General features: G+C 47.7%; 2 long non-coding RNA genes across 2 annotated transcripts in view; both read left to right on the top strand.

Annotated features, from left to right (window-relative positions):
- The first annotated feature begins 2895 nt into the window (after positions 1-2895).
- Positions 2896-24593, top strand: part of LOC108593623 (uncharacterized) — a 125576-nt gene continuing 103878 nt past the window's right edge. The window contains exon 1 of the long non-coding RNA XR_001914189.4: positions 2896-2988. This is a non-coding gene — a long non-coding RNA (uncharacterized LOC108593623). The remainder of the gene's footprint in view (positions 2989-24593) is intronic.
- LOC118144810 (uncharacterized) overlaps positions 17959-24593 on the top strand; it is a 39331-nt gene continuing 32696 nt past the window's right edge. The window contains exon 1 of the long non-coding RNA XR_004729587.3: positions 17959-18071. This is a non-coding gene — a long non-coding RNA (uncharacterized LOC118144810). The remainder of the gene's footprint in view (positions 18072-24593) is intronic.

Below are 24593 nucleotides of genomic sequence, written 5' to 3'. Positions count from 1 at the left end.
GCTTCTGTGGGTAGTGAGCACCCATCACTCTGATGGGCAAGCAAAGGCTGCACACTCACTGTTCAGCACGTTAGGGAGGACCTGAACAGGACAAATAGCACCGTGGCTAAGTGCCCTCCTGGGAGGCAAGCTGCCTGGATTTGAATCCTGATTGGACAAGAGGATGTCTCATTGGTTTCTATTGCAGATTTCTCATCTGTCCAATGAGGTAATCAAGGATCTCATAGGGTTGTCCTGAGAATGCATTTGCTCGAAGGACTAGACCGTACCAGTGGTAACACCATAAATGCCCAGTGTTAGCTGTTAGGATAGGTTATATAATTCTATAATAGATATCCACATTTTTGGTTGGATCAGGGACCAACCTTTGTGTCTAAGGTCCTTTCCTTCCAACTCTGAGACTCGAGGAGGGAGAGGATTTGGGGAAGAGCAGTCACAGCCGGTACGGTTTCAGTATTTAGCAGGAGCCAGGCATTATGCAAGCATCAGTTAATGGCTCTCAAATTACTTTCACATACTCGTTGGTGTTGAAGAGCAGAGAGATTATAATCTGTTGCCGCCCAAACACTCTGCATGTTTCAGCTTTAAAAGTCGAATCGAGCCCAGGAACGACGTGCATGGTTTTGTCACCCACAGAGTTATGTCTGGTTGAGGGCCCAGAACTCCCTAAAGCTGGTCAGGGAGCTGCCTCTTCTGACCACATCACTAGCTCAAGTATCAAGATGGCAGTGGCTGGAACCCTTTATTGCAGAAAAATAAGATGCCTGCTGACCCCTAATCACATTCATGTGGGGCACCTCAAGACTTAATGCCCTGTTTGTTCCCTCTTGTTTCTGTGTTTATAATCCCTAGCTATAGGTTTGGTGGAAAGAGGGTTTGATTTTTGTCACTGATCTTGGTTTGGATTTGTGCTCCGTCACTTCCCAGCTGTGTGACCCAGGGAAAAGCTCTTGCCCTCTCTGAACCTTGGCTTCTTTCTTCATCGAATGGAATGATAGTACTGTGTACTTCACAGGGTCATGGTGAGGATTAAGTGGGAATGTATGTAGGAGTGCTTCGTAGACGAGTGTTGGTTGTCATTTTGATGAAACTTACAAGCCTCTTAAAGGTGTTTCCTTTACCCACAGTGCTTGGCATAAAACAAATGGTCACTACATACTTATCAAATGTGAGAGGAATGGATGATCTCCCCGATGCAGCCTGGGAAGAATCTGTTTTGGATGGGACTGTGGTAAATGCCCCCAGACCTGCCCAGCCCACCTAACTGTCTCCTGCTTGCCCCATCATCTCATCTCTAGCATTCATGATGGGATGCAGAAATTGCTGTCAGCTGGTGATGAGTCTACTCACCTTTCTGCCTGGTAACAGCTGTGGCTTGGGGCTGTGAAAACTGCCATAGAGTTCTTATCTTCCCAAAGAAACCTTTCAGAAAACAACATCTTGAATTTTTTATGGTTTATGTGTGTTTCAAAAAAGTGGGTGGATAGGAAAGTAAAGACTGCTCTTTGTGCCTGAGGACAATCTCTTGCAAGGTCTGGGGAGTCTCTTCTTACCAGGTAAAAGTTCTCTCCTCCTTCCCTCATTGTACAAACTTTTGGTCTGCTCTGGTTAATTAATTTCAAGTGACAATAGTCTCAGATGAAGCTGTAAATTAGTTTCAAATGGCACAGCCGGGCCACCCACTACTGGAATATCATATTGCAGTGACAACATTAAAACTTGAACAACCCTCAACAAGCGGGGAGGAGGGGGAATCCTGAGACCTCAAGTAAAAACACATTTGCAGCTCTATTCCTTGCTACAGCCCTCGAGAAAGTGGAAACAGATGGATGGTGGCTTTGATAATGAGAGAGGCAATCAACTTTAGATTTAAAAAAAAAAAAACTAAACCCTACCAAAAAGGGATGGGTCTGACAGTAAAATCCCAGACACATAACGTTCCGTTTAAGAGGCTGTTGACATACTAGCCAGGAACAGACGGGGTTCTGAGAGAGGTCAGCCTTCTCTCCAGGAGCACGGTCCATTGTTCCCTCGTCTCTGGTACCAGAGCGTTCCGACCCCTAATTGAAACCACTGCGGAGTCTTTGGATGTTAGTGATGGTCAGATTTCCTCTGGAAATCACTAAGTGTTCCCGGGAGAATTGCCTGCTGCCTGCTGCCAGATCTTAGAGTGGAGAAACACATTTCTGTTTTTAATTTAATTATTTTGTGGGTTGGGGTGTGTGTGTGTGTGATTTTTGGTGGTTTGGTGGGGAGGACAAGATACCAGAAACAAAGAGCTGGAGTTTGATGTCAAGCGAAAAGAAAACTAATGTTGAAATCACAAGATCTGTGTTCGTGTCTCAATTTGGCAACCTACCAGCTGGTTAACTTTTAACAAATCCTGAGATTTATTGTGCCTCCATTTACTTATCTGTAAAAAGAGGGTGAAAAAGCCCACCCCAGGGTTGCTGTGGGGCTCAAGTGAGACCATGGATATGAATGCACTTGGTAACTTCTAACGGCCCATCCATGAAAGTTTCTCAGTGGCTGAACCAGACAGAGTGTTGGAGAAAGGTGTTAGAGCAGGAATTAGAGATCTTGGGCTTTTTTCCCCTAGCTCTGCCGCTTTCCAACCCTGGGCTTGTCTCCTCTCTAGGTTGACCATTAGCTCTCTGCCTGTCTGATCAGAGCTGCCCCTCCTACCCTGTTCCCCAGCCAAGAGCTGATGAATGGTGATATGGTTTCATTGTGTCTCCACCCAAATCTCATCTTGAATTCCTGTGTGTTGTGGGAGGGACCTGGTGGCGGGTAATTGAATCATGGGGGCGGGTCTTTCCCATGCTGTTCTCGTGACAGTGAATAAGTCTTACAAGATCTGCTGGTTTTAAAAATGGGAGTTTCCCTGCACAAGCTCTCTCTTTTTGTCTGCTGCCATCCATGTAAGACGTGACTTGCTCCTCCTTGCCTTCCGCCATGATTGTGAGGTCTCCCCACCTACGTGGAACTGTAAGTCCATTAAACCCTTTTTCCTGTATAAATTACCCAGTCTCAGGTATGTCTTTTTCAGCAGTGTGAAAACAGACTAATACAAATGGTGTGCACCTGCACTAGCAGCCCCACTGGGCAGGGCCACACCCTTTGTCCACATCTAGCACAGGCTGGGCAATCAATAAATCACTGTTGAATGAGCAGATGAACCAGTGAAGGGGCTTGGACAAGGAAGAGGGTTAGGACTGCTGGAAAATGGCGGGATCAAATTGATTTCTCAGTAATCTCAGCAATTCCTCTGGGGATGTTGTCAGAAGATGGGGCCATGTGAGTTTCTGTTGTTCAGTGGGTTGTTTGAGGCCCCAAAGAGAGGAGAGACTCAAATGGAACAAAATCCTGTTTTGGTTCTGAGAACATTTGCATGTTTGCCAGTTCAATCATTTTGGAAAATAGAGATTTGGTTCTGATTCAAGCTTCCACTCTGGCTTTTTTCAAAGGCTGCTTTTGATAATATTTATCAGCATCATGGGGACAGGGGCTGGGCTTGTCTTATTTACTGAGTATTCTAAGCATCTAGCAGGTGCCTGACACACAGGAGATGCACAGTAAATAGTTAGTGGTAAATGCAGCAACCTCTTTCCTTTTCTCTCCCACTTACCAAGCCAAGCTGAACCCTGAGACTTGACAGCACCCACACAAAGGCAGGTGTCAGAGCTGTGGTCTTCTTAGAGAATTTCTTGGTACAGTCGGTGGAGGCATTATGGCAGAATTCCCCAGAGGGGACTGGTGATCACTGAGGGCTTGGGGCAGGGCACTGTTGGGATTTACATTCTTCCAATCTGCAGCCCAAATCTCTGGAGATGGCTTCTATGGTCAATGGGTTCCTATTCTGGGGCAGCGCTCCCTGTTCTCCGTAGTGCTTGGTTTTAGGGTACACCCTAAATCAGATATTTCAAGTCCAATTCCTGCTCAATGCACTGACTTCTCCTTGCTCTGCAGTCCCCCGCCATGCCAGAATCCACTTGCATTTCTGGCAAGAAGGTTGTTTACTCTCAAGGTCTGCAGGGACGGAAGTGGCAGCCGGTGAGAGGGCTCTGCCAGTGTAGCTGTGAAGGTGTCACCCTCATTCTGATGGACTTTTGAGACTCTGGTCAGCACCCCGGCAAGAGGGTGGCTGGGATACGTCTGCTGTGTTTGACGCTGCTCTTGTTTTCTCCTCCCTTTTTACTTTCTACCTGCACTCCTCTCCTTCTCTTCCACTCCATTCCCCTGCCCACCTCCACACTGAAAATCTAGGCCTTGGGAGGAGAGGTCAAAGGGGGAAGAATTCTTCCACACTTTATAACAAGGAGCCCAGGCAATAGCATGTTTCTCCTGCCACCAGCGGCCAGCCATAGAAAGAGTTGATCCATGAGCTGTTTCTCCAACTCTTTGAGCAGTTCATGGCACGGCTGTAGCGTAGACTAACCACTCAACATTGTTAGAAACATTTAGAAATGTCTCCCTCTTTGCCGCAATTTCCCGCTCTCCGCCTGTGTCTGCTCTAACAGCTGGAAGAAATTTCTCATTCATCTGCTATGTTCAGCCTTTCACTGAGCTCCATCAATTTTGCCTTAAAAATTTTTTTGGTACTGGTCTCCTTTTCTCCTTTCCACTGTTAATCCCGGGGGCCTGTCTCTCACCCCTGTGTGTCTGAGTTGCCTCAAGAACCTCCTGACAGAGCTCCCTGCCTCTGGCCTCTCCACCTTTGATCCATTCTGTACAGCCAAGACAGATTAATTTTTCTCAAGCTCTGTTTGCATCTTAGGAGGCCTCAGCTCAAAACCCCTAGGCTCTCCAATGTCCTTGGCATTCAGACAGCTTGCACGGCTCCCTCTCCCTGTACCTTCTTCCCAGACTGTGGCTGTGTTTGCTTCCTGTGGCTGTTGTAACAAATCCCCACGAACTTGGTGACTTAAGACAACAGAAACTTATTCTCTTACAGTTCTGGTGGCCAGAAATCCACACTGAGTCTTACAGGCGCAGATCAAGGTGGCAGCAAGGCTGTGATTCCTTGGGAGCCTCCCAGGGAGAATTCTCTTTCCTGGCCTCTTTCAGCCTCTGGTGGCTGCAGGCATTTCTTGGCTTGTGGCCACATCACTCCCGTCTCTGCCTCAGTGGTCATATTGCCTTTTCTTTTCTCTGTAGTGAAATCTTTTTCTGCCTCCCTCTTATAAGACACTTATAATTACATTAGGAGCCTATCTGGGTAACCCAGGGTAATCTCCCCATCTCAGAATCGGCAAAGTTCCGTTTCCCCATGTAAAGTCACAGTCATAAGTTCCATGAAAGGCATAGGCACATGGATCTTTGGGGGCCCGTCATTCAGCCTCTCATTGTGGCTAACTTAATTCCTCTACGTCCCTACTCACTGCTGCAGCAAGTATCCATTGAGCATCTACTCTGTGCTAGCGTCTGTTCTAGGCAACAGGAGTCATGACTTACGAACCTTTTCAGATTCAGTCTCCTGCAGGGTGAACTATCCCTTTCCTGGGCTCTTTACCTCTTAGAGCTTGGTATCATTACATAGCATGACTGACACATGCTACGTGTGTCTGCGTGTCTGGCAATTGTCAGCTCATTCAATTCACAGCTGGTGAATGGTGTTCTTCGTTTCTGTAGGCAGGTAGGATGGACGCTCTGGGTAGGGCCTTTCTCTGCAACTCCTGACATAGTACAGAGGTGGGACAGCCCCAACTACATCCTGCTGGATGTTGCTGGTTTATTATGTTTAAAGTTAGAAAGGCCTATACAGTACCGTACACCAGTGAAGCCCACAGGAGATCAATAAGTTTGTACTCTCGGAAGTGTTAGGATTGGGTGCAGCCTAATATCTAGGAAGAGTTTTGAAAGGCAGTGTGACTTAGAGCTTCACACCCGTCTTCTTAAAAGCCTGGCCCTTTCCCAATCTCAGTTTGACATGTGCCTTCTGCAGGGACTGGCTTCAAGGCCTCACCACTGCGTGTTTCCTTATTGGTAAGTGTCTCGCTTTTTAAGGTAGAAGCTCTCTGAGGAGAAAGATCGTTTTATACACACGCAAGCATACACATACACATCCCGTAACTCTGGCCCTTCGTCGGACTTAGCACAGAGAACTTGGGTGTTAGTTGCATTCCAGCCAGTGTCGCCCAGTGCTTTCTTTCAACTCTTCGACAACTATCATCACTTTGCTACACCCCTTGTGCGATCATTTGATTAATTTGTCTCAACCTTTAGCTTGTGTAAACTTATTTTAAAAGAAAGCATTTGCATCTCTACCATAAATAGAAGACCAGTGTCATTGATCATAAATAAAGCATAACTGTAAAAAGAAATATACTGAAAATGAAATAATGTGATTCCCTTAAGAATTAAAATAATAAAATGTTGAGGGATAGTATCGAATTGATTCACAAAATCAAACTCATTCACAAAATGAGATCCTCAGTGAGAAAAATAAGCAGCCAGTAATGTAAAATATGAACCTTGATGTCCTTTGATTGGAGATGATGATGAGTTTCTATGTCAATTAAATTATAATGTTTGTTAGTTTTGCTGGTAGCCAGCCCTGAGAATTCCATAGTGAGGCGGGACACCTCATCATTACCCAGATGGTAAATTTTAGAAAGTTAAAATGCTTTAATGCATATTTTTAGTACATGTGAAAGAACATATGTATTCATCATTTATGTGAAGTTATAAACTATAATTATTTTATTTTATATTTTTTGAGATGGCTTCCTTTTAAAATTGCCCTGGGTGTAGTGCAGTGTTTCGATCTTGGCTCACTGCAACTTCCACCTCCTAGATTCAAGGATTATCCTTCCTCAGTCTCCCAAGTAGCTGGGACTACGGGTACACCCCGCCATGTCCAGCTAATTTTTGTATTTTTATTAGAGATGGGTTTTACTCTGTTGCCCAGGCTCATCTTGAACTCCTGATCTCAGGTGATCCACCCACCTCGGCCTCCCAAAGTGCTGGGATTATAGGTGTGAGCCACTGTGCCCAGCCTGAACTATAATTATAAAGCCGACCTGTGAACCCATGCCCACTTTAAGAACATTACTGATAACTGTGTGCTTCTCTGATATCAGCCCCATGGCTCCCTAGCTTCCTAAGATAAGAGTTACTCTGAATTTCCTTGCATTTGAAAATAGCTTAACCACCTATGACATTCTTAAACAGCATATTGTTTAGGTTTGCTTAATAAAAATGCTGTCACACTGTTAGTTTCTTCTAGGAGACTAGATAAATAAATTACAGCCTACGTCATACACAGCACGTGTTCTTCCAGGTGAAAATGAACACACGCAGACTGCACGTGACAGCTCGGATGAATCTGTGTGAGGCTGGAAGCTGTTCTCCAACTCTCATTCTGCTCAGGCCAATGGCTTTCACCTCCACCCCAGGAAGTGGAATTTAAAAGGTGGATGAAATTAAAAGGGCTCTCCTTCCTCCACCTTTAACCCCAGTTAATTCCTGTCCAGAGAGTAACCATAGCTGCCTGAGACTGATCTCCTTGGAAAGGACTGCTTGCAAGGTTGGCCCTTGTCTGGCATCTGGGAACTTGGATTTCAGGAGGGTTCCCACCGTTCCCTAATAAGGATGGCTCACTGTGCCTGAGCTGTCCCAACAATAGCCTTTATGTGGAACAGCACTGTCCTTCTGGAATTGTGGTATGTGCTGGACACAGGGGTGCCTATGTGACCAGCTCCCTCTCTACCGGCAACAGGAACCCTGGGCGCAGAGTCTCTAATAAGGGTCCCTGGTAGACAACATTTGACATGTGTTCTCACTACTCCTTGCTAGAAGAATTAAGCTTGTCTTGTGCAACTCCCTGGGGGAGGATTCTTGGAACGTATTCCTGGTTTCCTCTGGACTCTGCCCCAAGAGCCTTTCTCTTCGTGGATTTGGCGCTGTATCTTTTTGCTGTTATAAATCATAGCCATGTGTGGGACTATGCTGAGTCTCCAGAGTCCTCCAATGAAATATCAGACCTGGGTGTGGTCTTGGGGACCTCAGCCCTCCTCTGAACCCTCTGTTTTTCTACACCATGAGTCCCTGAATAGAGGAGCCTCTGCTTCAGGCTTTTATACTTTAGAGGTCTCTGCATAACACACACACACACGCACTAAAGAATGCATGGCTGCCTCGACACTTGGAATCTGAAGCTCAGGGCCGGCCCAGCGCAACCTGCAGCTCTAAGGACCAGCTGTCATGTCTATCACCATTCAGACCCCAGGGAAACCCTTCTGTACCTTTCTTGCCTTGGGTCCCAGAAAACTTCATTGAACACCATGAAGACTGTGTGTTGTCCACTCCAGCAGCCTCAGAGATACCGCTTCAGAGAGCAGGGAGAATTTGAACAGACGGGCTTGGGTGAGAGAAAAGGCAAATGAATTAGCTTGTCAAATCCTTCTTCTCAGCTTGAATGCAATAGATTCTTGTGTAGCAAATTATTGTTTTCCACAAGCAAACATTCATTTTCTTGCTTCTCTGCGTGTTCTGATTCCTGGTTCTGGAGATAAGAATTAACAGAGAATTGACAACACTTGTACATGGATGCTGAGGCGTATTTTGCAATAATAAGTGATTCATATTCTTCTTAAATTACTATATATGCACCTCAAGACACGACATGTGTAAAGTGAAACATTGGTTCTTTACATTGGCAAACATATATTAAATACTAGAATCGTAAATTATTTTATTTGCATAAAATATTTAATATCTAATTTTAAGCATTTAAGTTTAAAAGTTTCAGCTTTATTTAAGTCCCTTTGGCTAAAAATTTTGATCATTAATTATGGTTTATATTTTGCTTTTTATAGCAACTTTGAATATTTTAGAAGAAAAATAAGTTTTGCTGAAATCATATTTGAAAAATATTCAATTCATACATAACTAAGATATTTTAAAAAATGAAAGTATAATCACAGCTTATTCTCTTTTAATACAATTATACTTTATTTTTAAATCCTTAGACAATTATTATCGATGGAACAAAGTTTCCTAAGGATGAAGGTACTTGAAGGCTGCTAAAATAAAGGCAAACATTTTATGATATTAATATAAAAGAATGCATTACACCTCTATTTTAGTACTCACCCAATCATCAACAGCCCATCGATGGGCTGCACAGCCACATACAATAATTGAATCCACCTTTGATGTTGCTAAGACTGTCAGTTGTATATAAAAACCACAACTTTATCCTTTAAAATGGTTATGAGGGTATTTGTGGGTCAAGGGAGAAGCGGAACTTCATACGTTATGAGATGAAAGCCTGAGTTGTACCTTTCACGCATGTAAATGTGCGGCACGTGACCCCCATTGGTCTCTTGCCCTGGCCCCTGTCAGGTTTAGGCAGGCCTACGTCCTCTCTTCTTTACACATAGGCAGAGAAGGACGTGGTGCTTGGTGTGGCAGAAGGCCTTGGAGGAGGATACTGGGCAGCCGTGCGAACCAGACCACGGCAGCCACGTGTACACGCCACCAGAGCAAAGGCCACGCCAGGGCCAAGGGAGGGAGAAACCCTGGGAGTTACCCCAGGGTCTTGGTGTGAGGCTCAGGGAAGCTTCCTCATCATGCATACGCTGAGGTCCTCTGGCAGCACAGGGTCTGCCCACCGCGCCCACAGACGTGGATCCTGTGGAGCACGCTGCGGTGTGGGGCTTGGGTGAGAGGGCTGGGATTTTAGCTCTGCCACTTTCTTCCAATGTTACTCTGAACGAATCCACTTGACCTCTCGGATCTTGTTTCTATGTATGTCAAACGGGAATTCTAATTCTCATTTTCCAGGGCTGTCGTGCACACTGGGGATGCGTATTTAAAGTAGATCACATGGTCCCTGGGGTGTGGCTTAACAGCTGCTAACCAATAATCTAGCAGAGGGAAACGGAGGCAAGATGTGAAATGAGAAGCAATGGTCATACTGGCAGTGAGTAGCAGAGAGAAGAGCCCAGGCATTCGGAGGCCCAGTCTGATTTCTTTCCCCTTCCAGGCCCTGGAAGCCCACGTGTGCTCTGCAGCCCACTGGCTCTCCCACCCAGCTCCGGGTTCCAGGTGATGGCTGCCCTCAGGATCTAGCTCTGAGGATTTACAGCCAGGCTGGGCATCCATGGGAGTTCCCCTTACCTGTAAGTTATTCTACCGGTAATTAGATTTCTTTCTGTTGTGGGAAGCCAGCATGTATAAATCCACAGAAACCTGGACCAGATGATATAAGGGTCACCTGAGCCTCTGTGCTGCCTAAAATGCATCTTCCAGGAAAATGATTTCTCTGGGCACATAAGTTACTGCAGTCCCAGGACAACTGTAGCTCAGGCTCTGACCACTCCCGTAATGCTGTGTTCAAGTGATGTAGTGTTCACGGCTCCCCCGGCGGCCCTCTTGCTCCCCTGCTGTCTGAGTGGAGGAGCCTCCAACACTGGCTATGGCTGGATACAATACATGCAAAGGGAGGGAGGACCGCGGGAGGGAACAGTGCTTCCTGGGCAGCCCACCTTCCTGCCCAGGCCAGACTGACTCAAGTTCAGAGAGGCTTAGTCCTCTAGGGGAGCCACTTGGAGGCCAGAGACACCTTGAGCCATGGCACAAATTGCTATCTACCAGCAAGAGGATAATATCAGGCATCTACCTTGTACTATGCACAGCAACAAGTCCCAGATAAATTAAAGATCTGCACATTAAATATAACAATATTAACAAACTGTATATACGTGTGTGTGTGTGTGTGTGTGTGTGTTTTGGTAGGGTAGTGGTGGGAAAGGCCTTTCTTAATCAACACCAAACACAGAAACCACAATAGAAAAGTTTGGCAGATTGGACCAACTGAAAATTTTAAAAATAAAACAAAACTGTATTGTCAAAGGTATCTTAAATCAATCAAAACATAAATTACAGCTTGGGAGAAAGTATTTGCAATAACTTCTATTAGGAAAACTGTGAATGTCCACACTATAGAATGTATTCCTCCAAATTGATCAGAAACAGCCAAAACGGACAAGTGGGCACCACACACACACACACACACACACACACACACACACACACACATATATAACCGCTTCTCACGCCTGTAAGCCAGAGTGGACGGATCAGGAGATTGAGACCATCCTGGCTAACAGGGTGAAAACTCATCTCTACTAAAAATACAAAAAATTAGCTGGATGTGGTGGCACGAACCTGTAGTCCCTGCTACAAGGGAGGCTGAGACAGGGAAATAGCTTGAACTGGGGAGGCAGAGGTTGCAGTGAGCCGAGATTGCACCACTGCACTACAGTCTGGGCAACAGAGTAAGACTCCTGCCAAAAAAAAAAAAAAAAAAAAGGAAACAATGAAAAGAAAAAGCTTCACTAATATCTAAATAAATTTAAATGAAAACAACAATGTAGCACTGGTTTTTGCTTGTCCAGTTAAAAAGAATTGGTGGGAGTGAAGAAATGAACAATTACTGCTGGTACAGAGCCACACACTTTCTAAGGGAAATTTAGCAAGAGACATATAAACTTAAAATGTGCTTATAGAATAATCCGGCAGTCTCCCCTCCAGGTATGTCTCCTCCAAAAGCCATAGCCAGAATGTATAAAGATATATGTCCAAGGACGTTCACCGTATTACTGCTTATTATAAGAGCAAAGTTTGTAAAAGTTTAAAGTACTGTCAAAGAACATGGGTCAGATCCATTAAGGCGTACCTAGGTAATGGAATTCTAGTCTCTGAAAGAACGCGGTGGGCCCGTGTAATAAGAGTCAAATAAAATGTAATTTGAGCATTTGTTATGTGCTCGGCACTGCTCTGAGTGTTTTATATACGTGACCTCACTTAACCCTCTCAACACCTTTATGAAGTAGGCAATGTTGTCATCCCCATGTTGCATAAGAGGCACAGAAAGGTTACGAGCCTGCACAAGGTCACACAGCCGTGAGAAGTCAGCGCTGGCATTAGAATGAGGCAGTGGGTTTTCCGAGGCACCGTCTTGGAAGGGGTCACAGATAAAGTTTAAATGTTAAGTGATAAACAGCAAATTGCAGCAAGATGTAGCATAACTGCATTTGGGTTAAGACGTATGTGAACATACATATAATCTATATTATTCATATGTATGTTTGCAGTATCAGAAAAATGAAAAGGTTAATTTGGTGGTGACGACTGAAGGGGAAGTGGGAATAGATTTCTTTGTTTTCTTTCAAAAAAGGGGTGAGATTAAAAAAATGAAATTGCCACCTCAGTCCTTAATGTTTTTATTAATTTTTCATAATTGACTTGAATAAAATAAAAAATGACCCCATCTGGTCACAAGAATACATCCTTGAGGCTGGGCGTGGTGGCTCACGCCTGTAATCCCAGCACTTTGGGAGGTCGAGGCAGGCAGATCACAAAGTCAGGAGTTCGAGACCAGCCTGGCCAATATGGTGAAAAAAACTAGCCAGGCATGGTGGTGCATGCCTCAGGAGGCTGTGGCAGGAGAATTACTTGAACCCAGGAGGCGGAGGTTGCTATGAGCTGGGATTGTGCCACTGCACTCCAGCCTGGGCTATAGAGGGAGACTCGTTTCAAAAAAAAAAAAAAAAAAAAAAAAAGAATACATCCTTGAAAACGAACATCCAGTGTATGCCAGGAATAAGAATCTCAGTTTGGAAGCACAGCTAAGTTACTCTACAGTGGTGGGTAAGTTACTGAGGCTACAGTGAGCTATGATCATGCCACTGTACTCCAGCCAGGTCAACAGAGTGAGACCCTGACTCAAAACCAAAAACCCATGACTGAAAAGGTGGTCTATTGCCACTGTAGACAATGTGGAAGAAGCTGATGGGGTGAACTGGCCATCTCGTCGACTCTAGGAAGCCGCTGCCTCCTGTACCATCCATGCAGCATCTGCTTCTCTCCTGGTTTTCTTCCCGGTAACCTGTAAACCCAGAGAGCAACTGTGGTCAGGGATGGGGAGTCACCATACAATTGAAATGCCCTGACTCGATCAGGTGATGGCATAGGTGGCTAATCCAGGGTAGAGATCCTGGTCCATTTGCTGGTGGCCACAAGATCTACTGACACAGAGGGATGCTCCGCGCATGGCAGGTGCTTGGGGCTCAGTGGACCATCGGGTGCAAGCTACTGGAAGTCCAGAGCACCTCGGCACAACCTGGCCACAGAGGTGAGCGCTGAAGCTGCAAGGCAGGGGCCACCATGAAAGCCATGTAAAGCAGCTTGGACAGGCCTAGGCCGGTGGTTCTCAGTCAGGGGTGATTGCTCCCCCATTTGATAATGTCTAGAGATGCTTTTGGTTGTCACAACTGGGGAATGAGTGCTACTCCCTAGTGAGCAGAGGTCAGGGATTTGGCTAAACATCCAACAATGCACACAAAGTCCCCCATCACAATCATTTAGCCCCTGACCTCAGTAGTGCTGAGATTTCTAAACCTGCCCAGATTAGACCTTTTCTATAGCCGGAAGGGTGAGGGGCCTGATGGTTCCACATCTGGAAGTTCTTTAGCTGCTGTGCTTAGATTCTGGGGAACAGCAGATTTCTCCGAGGCCAGGGGAGAAGAGCCAGCTCCACCCTCCCTAGAGGGCTGTATTTCCAAGGAGCTGGCAGGAATTAAGTTCTAATCATGATGAACATTGATAGGGTGCTTGGCAGGTGGCAAAGTGCTTCCTCCCGTGCTTGGGTTCCCTACAGATTGGGGTCCTCTACACCACCCCCATATTGTTAGGGGCAGGAGAAGGGTGGGGCGGGGGAGATAACACCTGCTGCTCATTCTCCCATGAAACGAGTTCCTGTGATAAAACTCCACGTTCCCCACTTTGATCCTAACTGAATTCGAGCTTTGCTTATTGGAAGCCTTACCCACCAGATGCCAAGCCGAACACGTTCTTTTTACCAATGTCATGGTGAAGCGATGGTGGCGGGGAGGTTAACTTGGCTGGAGCTAGGGTATCATGAAGTCAGATGGGTTCAGTGTGGGTTTCACATACCTGATAGAGATAAGGCTGGAGGAAGGGTGGGCAGGCAAGAGGTAGACGGGATGCCATGTGTCAGGCAGCTCTTTTTTTTTTTTTTTGAGATGGAGTCTTACTCTGTTGCCCAGGCTGGAGTGCAGTGATGTGATCTCGGCTCACTCTAACCTCCGCCTCCTGGGTTTTAGTGATTCTTCCACCTCAGCCTCCTGAGTAGTTGGGACTATACGCATGTGCCACCAGGCCTGGCTATTTTTTGTGTTTTTAGTAGAGATGAGGTTCCACCATGTTGGCCAGCCTGGTCTTGAACTCCTGACCTCAGGTGATCTTCCTGCCTCAGTCTCTCAAAGTGCTGAGAAGACAGGCGTGCACTATCACGCCTGACTGTCAGGCAGTTCTTACGCAATATTTTACTTGTTTCTCATGGAAACTCCTTAGAGTGAATTTTATGATCATCCTTTTTTTTTTTTTTTTTTTTTTTAGATGGGGTCTCGCTATGTTGGCCAGGCTGGAGTGCAGTGGCTATTCACAGGTGCGATCCCACTACTGATCAGCATGGGAGTTTTGACCTGCTCCATTTCTGACCTGGGCCGGTTCACTCCTCCTTAGGCAACCTGGTGGTCCCCTGCTCCCAGGAGGTCACCACACTGATGCCAAACTTAGTGCGGACACCCGATCGGCATAGCACACTACAGCCCAGAACTCCTGGGCTCAAATGATCCTCCCATCTCAGCCTCCTGAGTAGCTGGGACTACAGGCATGTGCCACTGCACCCAGTGATCATCCTTATTTTTTAGAGGAGGAATTCAAGCTCAGAAGGGTTAATGGACTTAGCCAAGCTCCTATAACCAGTAAGTTAGGAGAACTGGGACTGGCCCCCAGGTTTGCCATAACCCAAGTCAGGCTCTTTGGGAGACTGTTGGGCTTCCAGAAAGGGCATGGGGGACTTCCTGGGACCTTATGGATTCATCAGGGGCAAATGTGAATGGAATGAGGGTAGACTGGGAGGCTCATTATGGATCTAGGGTCTGGTTCATCCTAGGTTATTGGGTACTGTCCCCATGCCAGTGAGCAGACAAGCTTCATGCTCAGGTGCAGGTGTGGGATGACGGTGGCAACTGGGCAGAGCATCACTTCTCTGAGACTTGGAAAAAAGTAGGATGAGGGAACTGGGGATGAGCAAGGAAGGGTGGTGGCCACTGAGATGGGTGCTGAGAAGGCCCTGTAGATGAGAAGTGAGAATTGCCTCAGGAGGCTGAGAGCTGCTCTTGATTGCATCACATGTGAGCCCTGTGGCTGGAAATGGGACGTTCCCTTTTAAAGTGAATGTGGCCTCCTGAGGAGCCACCTTCTGTCAGTAGGAGAATGATCTGTGGTGATATGTGCTGCCAGGGGACAAAGCTGGTCCTCCAAAAGATGGGGTCTTTCCCTGCTTGGTGTCATGAAGCCAATACACAAAGCTGAAAGTGAATGTCAGGCAGTGCAGGACTGATTTGAGGGCCATGGACTTGAGAAGCAGGAACCTGGCTCACAAACCGGCTTCTCAACAAGTGAGGGGTGAAGGGGTGAGAATATAGGATTTTTCTCGTGAAGGACTTGGACATTAAAAGCCAGAAGAGACCATCCTGGCTGACATGATGAAACCCTGTCTCGACTAAAAATACAAAAATTAGCTGGGCGTGGTGGCACATGCCTGTAATCCCAGCTACTGGGGAGGCTGAGACCAGAGAATCGCTTGAACCCGGGAGGTGGGGGTTGCAGCGAGCAGAGATTGCACCTCTGCACTTCAGCCTGGCAACAGAGCGAGACTCAGTCTCAAAATAAACAAACAAATAAATAAATGAGAAAAGAAGCCAGGGGAGGAATATTCCTGTATTTTCTGGAAATGGGTAGTGAACTTCCTTGGAGCCGAAGTGCTGCCTTCCTTTTCTATGGCTTCTTCTAGTCATTGCCATGGTGATTGCCAACCTGTCATGGCACTGGTGGGAGCATCATTTAGCCTGGAGGTGAGATTAGAGTGAAGCTTGAGGGGGCCTCTTTTAGCTCTCACCAGTCTCAGGTTGGTCTGCAGTTGTATTATTGCAGGGATCCTCTTTCTCCAAGACAAGCAGAGTCAGGACAGGGTAGAAATTCAGCTACGCCATGCAGGTAGTGCGCCGGCTCTCACTAGCTTTCATGGCTCCTCTGAGTGATGAGAAAAGATGGCCCCCTGGCAGGTGCACCAATCAGAGCACGGGATGGATTTCTGCCTCCCTGTCCCCTTTGGTCCAGAGCCTTTGTGGGACAGCTGTAGGAGGAGGCCCTGGGTCCCGCAGTGGGCCCAGCATAGGCAAGTGGTCACGGAAGAGAACAGGAGGAGAGTGACACTCTGCACCCAGGATCCTGGAGGGTGGGGACCAACATGACCTGCATCGTATCTACAACCCTGATGCTAGCCCGGCAGTGTGTTCAGGAAATCGTGCTGAGGATGTCTGAAAAATAAATCACCTTCCTTTTGGCTCCTTGGGATGAACCCTCGGCCTTCTTTGGAAGAAGATTTTGGAAGTGAGGAAGAGGGTGCTACTGGCCATGTAAGATGAGAACTCAAAAGGGGAAATGCTTGATGTATTTTGTTAACTTCATCAGTGAATGCTTTAAAAACATCACAGCTGAGCTTTATCGAGTGAATAATTACCATGAGTCAGCCATTGTGCTAATCCTTCTGTGACAGTCAGTCTTGCATGTCACCTTGCCCTGGCCATGGTTCCAGTTATTCAGACACTCATCTGGGTGTTGCTGGGAAGGTCTTTTATAGAAGCCATTAAAGTCCAAAATCAGTGACTTTACGTAAAAGGGATTATTCTAGACAATCAGAGTGGGCTTGATTCAATCAATGGAAAGGCCTTAAGAGCAGAACCGAGGCTTCCATGAAGGAGAAGAAATTCTACTTGTGGATGGTGCTTTGGCCCATGCCTGAAAGTTCTAACCTGCCCTTCCACATGGGTTGCCCTACAGATTCCAGACTTGCTTAGCCAGACCCACATTGCAGAAGCTAATCCCCTGAGATAAACCTCTTAATCTATATCTCCTACTAGTTCTGCTTCTTTGGTTGAACCTGGGCTGATACACCTTCATACGGATCAACTTACCTAATCCCTTTAAGAACATGGAGAGAGTTACGATTCCTATCCCCATTTAAGTAGACTCACAGAGAAGGCAGGCAGGTCCCCAGGAAATGGTGACAGGATTCAAACCTTGAGCCTTTGTACTCCAGGGTCCCGGTCCTCACTTGCCACAACGGGGGATGTCAGAGGCAGTCGCATCAACAGCAACCAGCCCTGGGTATCTGACTGGTGTGAACTTGTGGTTGGTTGCTTAGGACCAGGGGTGAGAGGTGTGGTAGCAGGCACCCATGCAAGTCACTGAGGGAGCTGCGTCTAGGGGACACACGCATTTTAACGTCACCTCTCGGCAGCCTGCTGCCTTTTACCTTGAGCTGCCTGACTCTGGTGTACACAGAATATTCCCCGGCATCTTGCATTTGTTTATATTTTGTTTTAGACTCTTCTTCGGGTGGCTTGTTCTGTTTGAGTGTTTTCTCACGGGGCTGGGCTTATTGAAATTCACTGAAATGTTCAGGATCAGCCCTCTAACTGAACTCTTTCCTCTGATGTATTCATTCCAAGAGACATCTGAGCTGCCTTCTTCACAAAGCAGCACCCACCTTGCTCCAAAGAAGAAAGGCATGTAGTTCCTCAGAAGGAACTTGGGGGCATCAAATGGCTTGGCAGTGACACCTGGCTGTGCATGCGCCACACCTGGGTGGAAATTACTCCTCAAAACTGAGAGAAAAATCTTTGGGTCCAATGTTTGGGGTGCTCATTTCTGATGGTTTAAACTTGGGGAGTAAACTGTCCTGTGGCATTTGATTTGTCTTCATGTGACAGCTCAGGCTTGGACTGCTGCCTGCCTTCCTCTCCCTCCCCTCCTGTCTCCAGCCCACACCCCTGTGGCCTCTCCTTTCCTGCACCCGCAGGCTTGCTGTGGAGGATGGAGCACAGGCAGCAGGGACTCCAGGGTGGATCATGTTAACTTCCAGCCATGACTTCCAGAAAATTCCAGATGGAACCGGAGCAAAAATAAGAGTGTGTATGCGTCGGGGGGCGAGGGGTGTGTGTGTGCTGTGGTGTGTATTTGTGTTGTAGTGTATGTGCTGCAGTGTGTGTGTTGTGGGGTGTGTGTGTGTGCTTTGTGATGTGTGAGGTGGTGTGTGTGAGCTGTGGGGTATATATGTACTGTTGTGTATATGAACTGTTGTGTGTGTGGTTGTGTGTGTGCTATGGTGTGTGTGTGCTGTGGTGTGTGGCTGTTGTGTGTTTTTTGTAGTGTGTGTGCTGTGGTATGTGTGTGCTGTGGTGTATGTGAGCTGTTGTGTGTGTGCTATGGTGTGTGAGTTGTGTGTGCTGTGGTGTGCTGTGGTGTGTATGTGAGCTGTTGTGTGTGTCCTATGGTGTGTGAGTTGTGTGTGCAGTGGTGTGAGCTGTTGTGTGTGTGCTGTGGTGTGTATGTGAGTTGTGTGTGCTGTGGTGTGCTGTGGTTTGTGTGTGTGTGAGCTGTTGTGTATGTGCTGTGGTGTGTATGTGAGTTGTGTGTGTGCTGTGGTATATGAGCTGTTGTGTGTGTGCTATAGTGTGTGTGTGTGCTGTGGTGTGTATGTGAGTTGTGTATGCTGTGGTGTGTGTGTGAGTTGTGTGTGTGCTGTGGTGTGTATGTGAGTTGTGTGTGCTGTGGTGTGTGTGTGAGTTGTGTGTGTGCTGTGGTGTGTATGTGAGTTGTGTGTGCTGTGATATGTGTGTGAGCTGTTTTGTGTGTGCTGTGGTGGGTGTGTATGAGTTGTGTGCTGTGGTGTGTATGTGAGTTGTGTGTGTGCTGTGGTGTGTATGTGAGTTGTGTGTGCTGTGGTGCGTGTGTGAGATGTTGTGTGTGAGTTGTGTGTGCTGTGGTGTGTGTGTGAGCTGTTGTGTGTGTGCTGTGGTGTGTATGTGAGTTGTGTGTGTGCTGTAGTATGTGAGCTGTTGTGTGTGTGCTATAGTGTGTGTGTGCTGTGGTGTGTATGTGAGTTGTGTGTGCTGTGGTGTGTGTGTGAGTTGTGTGTGTGCTGTGGTGTGTATGTGAGTTGTGTGTGTGCTGTGGTATGTGAGCTGTTGTGTGTGTGCTATAGTGTGTGTGTGTGCTGTGGTGTGTATGTGAGTTGTGTGTGCTGTGGTGTGTGTGTGAGTTGTGTGTGTGCTGTGGTGTGTATGTGAGTTGTGTGTGCTGTGATATGTGTGTGAGCTGTTTTGTGTGTGCTGTGGTGTGTGTGTGAGCTGTTGTGTATGTGCTGTGGTGTGTATGTGAGTTGTGTGTGTGCTGTGGTGTGTATGTGAGTTGTGTGTGTGCTGTGGTATGTGAGCTGTTGTGTGTGTGCTATAGTGTGTGTGTGTGCTGTGGTGTGTATGTGAGTTGTGTGTGCTGTGGTGTGTGTGTGAGTTGTGTGTGTGCTGTGGTGTGTATGTGAGTTGTGTGTGCTGTGATATGTGTGTGAGCTGTTTTGTGTGTGCTGTGGTGTGTATGTATACACAGGCATGCTTTGTCAGGGGAGGTATGGGGCAGCAGCAGGAGGGTGGCCAGTAAAGTAACAGGGAGTATTGGTATTCGTTCCAGCCTGAGAAGTGAGATGTAAACCCAGGGAACAAAACTGGGGGTCAGACCTGGTGGGGCCTCCAAGGAGTGTGGCTGGGAGAGGAGGCTCAGTCCAGAGGAAGCAGATGAGGGGTTGAGACCAGTGCCCATGACTTAATGACTGAGTTCTAAGAACTAGAGTCTTATTCTCTCAGTCTCTGCCTCTTTCTTGTCTCTCCCCATCTCTCTTCACCCACTGGACTCTGTCTCTATCTCTCTCCCTCTGTTTCTATCTCTCTCTCTCCATCTGTCTCTGTCTCTCTCCATTTGTTTCTGTCTCTCTGCCTCTCTCCATCTCTCCTCTCAACTTCTCCCTCTCCCCTAGTCCCTGTCTCTCTTGCTCTTGGCATGGGTGCATGTGTATGCATGCTGGCTCTTTTTGTTTTGAAGCAGAAAAGCTATTGAGTGGCTCACAGAATCACCAGAAAGAGGAGCACTCAGGCCTTCAAAAGTACAGGAACAAAAGGCAGAATCGTATCCCAGAACAGGCCAGTGAGGACACTGTTGCTGGCACCCTGCTGCGTCCTGGATGCCGCCCACTGGCACTGCTGCTGTGCAGCTGCTGGACCCTGGCTGCTGCCGATACCAGAATCAGGCAGCTTTTCAAAGAACTGGCATACCTCTTCTGGGAGGCTGAGAGGTGACATGAGTCCCCAGAGAACCCAGCTGGATTCTGGATAGGTGAGGCCAGCTCACCACAGCCCTGGGATTCTGGTTTACTGTTGGAAATAAGAGACACTTAGGGTCAGCTCTTACGCTGGTTGAACACAGAGTGCAGATCAGGAATTTCAAACTCTCATTTTATTCCGCAATACCAGCAACCCTGTTCCTAAGTTCTCATGCAGATTTTAGAGGAATTTCTAACCTGTAGTAAAATGAATGGATTACTGGTACAACTTCTCTCTCCAGTTCCACGGGGCAGTCTTCTGAGAAGGGAGTTGGCCAGATGGACGGCAGGAGGAGGGAGGAGAAGGACAATTGAAGACTCAAGATAATGTGGGAAATGGAGAGATTGGAATCTTCCAGCTGTAGATCCCTGTTTTTTGTTTGTTTGTTCACTCTGGGCCATAGATTAAAAAAAAAAAAAAAATGAGACCTAGCAGGAGCAAGCTCCCATTTATCCTCCAAGGGGGAAAGTAATGTAGAAAGAGGGGCCCCGCCCTCTCACTGTGAGCCACAGCCTGTTGTATTGTTGCTGGGGCCAGTTAGAGCCAGTGGGGGAGAGGCAGGGGAGGAGGCTTCCAGAGTCTTGGGAAGCAAGGACATCGAGGCCTCATCCCATCCCGGAAGAAACGCACAGCCAGACCCTGGCACAGCAGGTGAGGGATGACCTCTGCATTTCCTAGCCGCTTCCTGGAAGATGGCAGAGAGGCCAGCAGGGATTAGCCACGTAGAGTCCTAGCTTGCGGGGCCCCTGGAATGCGTGGACTTTCTGGCTCCTTTCTTTTTGTCCAGAGACCCAGCCCTGCCTCCGCCAGACTTAGGACTGAAGGTGGGCCTTGGGGACTGGGGCCAAGGGAGAAATGGCGCGTGGCATGGGGCTTTCTGTACATATGATTCTACCATGGCTGGTGAGAACTGCTTGTGTTTGGGGTTGGGTGAGAAAGAGGTTGTTTCAGGGATCTTAGCAGGAAGTGAGATCTTTTCAGAGTGTGTCTGTGTGCGTTTGTGCATATATGGATGTGTGCATATGTATGCCTTTTTGTGTGTTTATTTCTGTGTATGTGCATGTGTCTGTGTATATATGGGTATGTTGTGTGGCGTGTGTATGTGTGTGATGTGTATCCGTGGATGTGTGTCTGTGTGTGTTGTGTGTGCTCTGTGTGTGTGTGCATGTGTGTGTCGTGTGTGGTATGTGTGCTGTGTGTATGTCTGTGTATGCATGTGAATCTGTGTGCATGCATGTCTGTGCATGCACGTGTGTGTTGTGTGTGGTACATGTGCTGTGTATGTGTGTATGCATGTGTGTCTGTGTGTGCATGTGTGTGTTGTGTGTGGTATGTGTGCTGTGTATGTATCTGTGTATGCATGTGTCTGTGTGTGCATGTGTGTGGTATGTGTGCTGTGTGTGTCTTTGTATACATGTGTGCTTGTGTGCATGTGTGTCTGTTGTGTGGTACGTGTGCTATGCATGTGTGTGCCTGTGCATGCATGTGTGTGTTGCATATGTGTGTGTGTGGTATGTATGTGTGTTGTGTGTGGTGCTGGCGTGCATGCATATGTAAGTGTACATGCATGTGTTGTGTGTATGTGTGCTTATGGAGGTTGTGTGCAGAGCAGGGGCTGACCTCTCTGTTTCCTCTTCATGCCCACCAAGGGAGAAGGACCATTTCTCTTGATGACACAGAGGGCTGAGGAATATCGAAGGCACGTTTGCACAGAAAAAGCAAAGCCCTCAGAAGTTTTTTCCTGATTCTAGAAAATGACCTGTCCTTTCATCTGCTTTGCAAGCTCACAACCTGCCTATGTCACTGTCTGTTTTCATGTCTGAGCATTTCCATTTTCGTCCTTTCTGTTTGTCTCTCTGCCTGTTTTGTCTTTTGTCTTTGTGAGCTCTGCCTGTCCCTGCCTCTGTCTGTCCCTCTCTCAGCTTGGCCGGCTTCTCCCTCAGTCTGCCACTTTTCTCTCTTCTCCTCCTGGCTCCTGCTGAGCAAAGTGGCTGTCAGGGCTATCCCTTGCAAAAGCAGGATCTTAGAGAAAAACAGGGTCTGAACTGATGAATAGCTGGCTCCCTGTCTGTGTTTCCCTGTACCTTGGTTTTGAGCCGCCTTGCAGCTAGGCGACGTCTGGGGACTGGCGGGGACATGCTAACTGGGTTCTGGAGCTCGGGGCCCCCAGCCTCAGCCCCTCGTGCCTGCATCCCTTCTCTTGACTTGCAGTGATCCTGTCGTTCTGTCTTACAAATTGGGATCTCTCCCTGCATGCGGGCTTTGGTGACAGCCACCAGATGGTAGGGACTGGTTTTTATAGTAACTCATTAACCTCTTGCCATCCTACAATTAAGAAAGCATTTAATTGCTTTTTCTCAAGCCATCCGATGAGTGATTCAGGCAGCTTGCACTCATCATGTGAACCAATTTGCAGCTAGAGCCAGAGAGAGTGGGAGCAGCAGGGAGAGGCAAGCGTGGGCACATGAGCACGCTGGGTGGCCCTGGATTGCTTTTTAGGACCTTCTGGGAGGGGAGCACAGGCCTCAGAATCTTCCCCACCCCAGTGGTTTCCTTCTAGGTTGAGAGAGTCCTGCAGATTAGCTTCGAATACACCTTAGAGATTGTCTAGGTTCTCTCTTCCTCTCATTTATCTGTTGAGGAGTCTAAGGCCAGAGAGGTCAAGGGACTTGCCCAAGGTCACACAACTAATTAGCGGCAGAATGTGAGCTGCAGTCTGAGTCTGTTCACTTCCCGCCTGCCATGCTCCAGCACCCCCCGGCTCTGCTAGCTCTGGGGGCTGTGCTTCTGGAATGCTCTAGAACTGTGTTCAACTGCCCACACAGGACAGTACCCACTCTTCTCCTTCCCAAGTCTCACACCCTTCCACTGGGCCTCAGGGCTTCTGCTCAGTGGATAGCAGACTCCTTTCATTCCTTGCTGGGGGACATGCAGATGCACCACCCAGATCCTCCATCAAGGAGGAACTTGTTATGCCAGCAGCTGGCAGGGTGGCCAGTGGCCTGCCCCTTGGAGACTGCCCTAGCTGCAGAAAGCTGCCTTGCCCACGGGCGTGCCATATCTGATGTCTGATCCATGTGAGGGTATAAATACCTGGCCATTTTGGTCCAGTGCAGGGAAACTGATGGATGGACCATTTTCCTTCCAGGGCTCCCCATGGGGTTAGCCAAGGGCCTGCATCCCAGCTCTACTTCTCTCTGTGCCTGATGCTGCTTCCTCCCCATCACATCCTTAGGTGTTAATCTCAAGAAGATTTCTTAATAAACACCCTGAACACTAAACCCTTTCCCAGAGTCTGCGTCCCAGAGAATCCAGCCTATGGCCCCTATCCTTAACTGAGCCTGGGCTGTTCCCAAGGACACCCTCTCCCTGCAGCCCTGGAGTGAAGTGTGGGCATTCTCCCCGATCCAGTGGTGCTGGCTTCTCTTTGTCTCCACTGTGCCTCCTTGTGTCTTGTAAAAAGCCCTCCTCCTTTAAGACTTCTGCCATGCAGCTCTGTCTTTCTCCATGTGGGGATCGCCCACCAGCCCACCAGCTGTTTCCTGAGATTGCCCAGCAGTCCTGGACCCGTCTCTCCCGCTCAGCTCCTGCTAGCATAGGTAACTGTAGCCTCTACGTGGGTGACCCAGCCAGCACTCTGACTTCCTCATTCTTGGACACCAGTGATCTTCTCACTCCCACCTTGTCCAGCCATTCCTCGAATCAGGTCATAGAGGAGTCAGTGTCATCATCCCAAACCACGTGATCTCCAAAATCACTAGTTCAGGTGCTCTAGCCAACTTCGACTAGTCTTCCCGCTTACCTGCTCAGGCTTCTCCAGTGCGACTGCTCTTCAACGTCTCAAGACCTCTGACCTATAGACCCTCTCCCAAATGTCATTCTGTTGGCTCTAGGCTGCCCATCTCTCCGGATCCACACTAGATTTTTTTGTTCCTCCCTTGCGAGGACTCTCTGGCAAATATCCTGCGTGTCCCAGCCCCTTTGTCCTAATGCACGTGTCTGGCTAAACTTCAGTTCCAGATGAAGCTGACCAACACTCCTGTTCTGAGGCTGCCTTTGAGTGGCTGACAGTTGCTGCAGAAACTTTCACCACTGGTCCTGTTGGCACCACAATCAATTCACCAATCGCCAATGCAGCTGGGATTCTCAACACTTCCTGGAAGTCTCATGATGTATTTCAGTTAGCTCACTCCACCCTCTTCTCCAAAATAGCCATTGCATTCCTTCACCACTCATCCTCGATTCCACCCCCTACACCCTCAGCAAATGGACACCCTC

This window comes from Callithrix jacchus, chromosome 8, assembly GCF_049354715.1.
Source record: "Callithrix jacchus isolate 240 chromosome 8, calJac240_pri, whole genome shotgun sequence".
In the NCBI taxonomy this organism is placed as follows: domain Eukaryota; kingdom Metazoa; phylum Chordata; class Mammalia; order Primates; family Cebidae; genus Callithrix; species Callithrix jacchus.
The sequence above is the reverse complement of the archived record's forward strand: the minus strand, read 5'-3'. Positions and strand labels throughout refer to the sequence as shown.